Below are 4,156 nucleotides of genomic sequence, written 5' to 3' on the forward strand. Positions count from 1 at the left end.
GCTTCAGGCTCCGTGAGTGGCTCCCTTGTGCCCACGAAGGCACACATGTGCACACACAGAGACACACATGGACACACACAGGCACACACAGACACCACAGTGCACATACAGGCACATACGCAAGGAACACATGCATGCTTACACACACAGGGACACACGCAGAAGCAAGACACATACAAACACACACGTACAGACACACACAGGGAGATGGACACACACGTGCATATACACAGGTGCACACAGGTGCCGGAATGCACATATACGCACATGCGCAAGGAACACACACACACATTTACACACACATAAGCAAGACACACAGAACACATGCACAGACAGACGCAGACACACAGGCACGTACACACCCGGAAGCACTTCTCAGGGGGTCGTGGCCTCTCTGGCTCTGGTGGCCTCTCTGGCTAGGGTCTCCACCTGGCTGTGCTGGGGGCCCTGCCTAAGCCTGGATGAAACCTCACCTCCCTCTCCCCCTGAAGGGACGTGCTAGGGCAGGGTGTGGCTTGTTCATGGGAGCAAGCCCCTGGGTGGCTGCAGGGCTCCAGGAAGTCTCTCCCAAGGGAGAACAGGCAGGCGCCCTCGGTGGGGCACAGTTGGAGGGGCGCCTCCACGGCCACCCGGTGCTGGGGTGAAGCCAGCTCAGGATCAAGGACCCTGGTACCTGAGGCCTCCGGTGTTCCCATCGGGAAAGCGGGTTCCCACCTGCACAGCCACACCAGTCCAACACCTGGTGCGAAACTGGCCCCAGGCACACGGGCACACAGGCCTGAGTGGACAGTGGGACGTGAGGCAAAGGAGGAAGGACAGATGGCCAGCAGAGGCGGGGTCCCAGCCAGAGTCACGAAGGACGCACTGTCCAGCCCCTCTTTTCCCAAGCCCTGAACAGACTCACTGAAGGTCTCAGCCAAAGGGGCTTTAGAGACCAGGGAACCTCTCTCACAGATGGGGAAACCGAGGCCCAGAGAGAAGAGGTTCATTCAGGAGTACGCAGCAGATCACAGATACTCAGAGCTCAACAGGCCCCCAGCCTGCCTCCCTCCTGGATGGGAACTCACGGAGCAGCTACCAGGCTGGGGGGGTGTGAGGGCGGGGACGCGGGGGCAGGGGCAGGATCTGCCCTCTTCCTCTGGGGCTTGCCCCATCTTGAGCCCAACAGATGAAACCCTTCACAATGGAGCCTCCCCTGGGAGGACTCTGGCTCACAGTGTGGGGGCTGGAAGGGAGGACCCAGGGAATGGGTGGGGGGGTGCCGGGGACCCCACAGCTCCGGCCAAGGTCCTCTGTGAACCACAGCAGTTCACAATCCTTCCTCCAGCTGAGGAAGACGATCCGGAGGACAATTAGTCTTGGAATTACCTCGGAGGAGACTGTTAAGAGAAAAATAAATTAAAAAGAAATCCATTCGAGCTGTAATTGTAATACAGTGTATCATAGTCAATTGAATCACAAATACAAGCTGGTCCCTTGTCAATTGATTTCAGCGAGTAAACAATTTGGGTATTTAAATTGGAAACTTGCCGGGGAAAGGAGCAATGATTTGGTTAAAGGGAGAACTGAAAACTTCAGGCCAAAAATTGGTTCTGGGCGTCGTCTGGCTGCTGCAGGAGTGAGCGGGTGACCCTGGACAAGAGGGAAGTCACCTGCTCCTCCCTCCCTGCAGGTCAAGGTCACCCCATTTGGAAGCTACCTAGACCCCAGTAGCGTGACCTGACCTGTGACACTTCTGTTCCTGTGTCCTTCCTCCTCTGTTTGTCCACGGTGAGTGTGGTTTCTCCGTCTAATGAGTGCACTCCCACCACACTGGGAGCTTCTGGTACACAGGAGTCCTCTTTACTTCCTGTGTTGGGCCCAGGTAGGTGGGGTGGGGGTGCTTGGAAGGCAGCTGTCAAGAGAACAAATGAATGAATCGTGGGTTTGTGGGGGCTGGATGGACGAATGGGTGGGTGGATGGGCAGATAGATGGTTGGATGGATGGATGAATGGGAGCTGGATAGGGAATGGATGCGTGGATGGTAGATGAATGGGGGGTGAATCCAATCCAACAGGATTGCATCCACCCGTAAATGGGTGGGTGGATGGGTGAATGAGGGACAGATGGGCAAATGGCTGGGGAATGGATGGATGGGTGGAGAGGGGATGGATACCTGGATGCATAGATGGGGGATGGGTGGGGATGGATGAGTGGAAGGCAGATGGGTTGGAGGGATAGGTGGATGGGTGGGTGAGTGGATAGATGGTTGGGTGGAAGGATGGGCAGTGGATGGATGGATGGGGATGGAGGGATAGATGGAGAAATGGATGGATGGGGATGAATGGATGGATAGGTGGATGAATGGGATTAGAGGAATAGATGGATGGCTGCATTGGTGGGTGGGTGGGGAGATGAATGGGTGGATGGATGAGGAATGGATGAATAGGTAGGGGATGGAAGGATAGATGGAGAAATGGATGGATGGGTAGATGGATGGATGGGGGTTAGAGGGATAGATGGGTGGGTGGGTGGGTGGGTGGGGGCATGGGGAGATGGATGGGTGGATGGATGGGGAATGGATGAATGGGGAATGGATGAATAGGTGGAGGATGGAAGGAAAGATGGAGAAATGGATGGATGGGAGGAATGGATGGATGGGGGTTAGAGGGATAGATGGGTGGGTGGGTGGGTGGATGGGGGCATGAGGAGATGGATGGGTGGATGAATGGGGAATGGGAGGATGGGTGGAGGATGCAGAGATGCTTAAACGTATTTAAAAGACGGAGCTATTGACAACAGGTGGTCCTTTCTCCACCTCTGCAAGAACTTTGGGCCTGAGACACCAGAGCCTTTTTTATCTTCCAACAAAGAAACCATTTCGTAGCCAAAAAAAGCAGAGTCACGCCTGATGCCTTCAAGAGTCCCTGGCTTCCTCATCACCCTGTAGCGGCTGGCCTCCTCCACAGTGAAGAGGGTGCCTGAAGACCCCAGTCAGAAACAATGCCCCATGCAGAGGGGGTGCTGTCCTGCAGGGTGAGGCCTGTGCTGAGAACCAGGTACTTACATCTGGAGCTCTTTCTGCCCAGTCAGAACTTATGGGGTGGTGTCTCTCACAGTTACATTCTCCACCAGTTCACATTCCGCTCCTAGGGACGGCCCAAGAAAATGCCCAGTACAGGAATGCTTCCACCGGGGGTCACAGGGATGACTCTGCTGCCCTGGGGGCTGAGTTGGCCACCTGTCCAGTGCCACCAAGTTAACAGGTAAAGCCGCATGTGGGCAGTGGCTGGGAATCAACCCTGATTATCGAGCACAAGAGGCCAGATGGGCCACATGAAGAGTGCCCACGACCCAGAGGAGCTCCTGGTGGCACCTGTGCTACACGGTTCCCAGTGGAAGACGCCACAACCCCATTCAGGCGGGACCTCCGAACCCAAGCGCCTCAGAGCGATGGTCTGACTCACACCACCAGTAAAAGAACTTCCAACAAGCTGAGCTTGAGGAAAAAGGGACTTGTGGTAAATCGCATTTTCCAAAAATGGGCACCTTACCACCCTCCCGTCAAGAAGTGTTGCTATGGTTTGAATGTGTCCCCCAAAGTTCACGCACTGAAAACTTAAACACCAATGCAATTGTGTTGAAGGGTGGGACCTTTCAACGCAACTGCAAGGGTGATTGGGTGAGGAAGGCTCTGCCCTCACACATGCATGGATGTCATGGCTGAGGGAGTGGGTTCCTGATGAGGGAATGGGTACAGCCCCTCCCTCTGCCTCACATGTGCTCTGTCCTTCTGACACGGGGTCATGGAGGAAGAAGGCTCTTGAAAGATGCCGGCCCCTGGACCTTGGACTTCCCAGCCTCCAGAACTGTAAGAAATCAATCTCTGTTCCTGATGAAGTACTCAGTCTTAGGTGTTTGGTTATAGTAACATAAACAGCGCAAGACAGGCGGAGTCTCCTTCCCCCCCACCCCCAGAAGCTACGGTGCTTGCAACAGCTCCAACCGAGAGAATGTGATGGAGGTCATGCCATGTGACCTCTGAGAAGTCATAAAAAGGAGGCAGTTTCTGCCTGGCTCTCTCTCTCTCGAAATGCTCCCCCAGGAGTCAGCTGCCATCTTGTGAGGAAGCCCAGTCCACATGGAGAGGCCACGTGTGGATGCTGGAACCCTCGG

At 55.1% G+C, this 4,156-nt stretch overlaps 1 long non-coding RNA gene across 1 annotated transcript; it reads left to right on the plus strand.

The window, feature by feature from the left end:
• Positions 1–1,672: 1,672 nt before the first annotated feature.
• LOC108291241 lies at positions 1,673–3,872 on the plus strand. Its single transcript, XR_001819825.1, has 2 exons — positions 1,673–1,864; positions 3,134–3,872. It is a non-coding gene; the product is annotated as an uncharacterized LOC108291241 (long non-coding RNA).
• The last annotated feature ends 284 nt before the right edge of the window (positions 3,873–4,156 follow it).

Source organism: Cebus imitator, unplaced genomic scaffold (assembly GCF_001604975.1).
Source record: "Cebus imitator isolate Cc_AM_T3 unplaced genomic scaffold, Cebus_imitator-1.0 Scaffold449, whole genome shotgun sequence".
NCBI classification, from domain to species: domain Eukaryota; kingdom Metazoa; phylum Chordata; class Mammalia; order Primates; family Cebidae; genus Cebus; species Cebus imitator.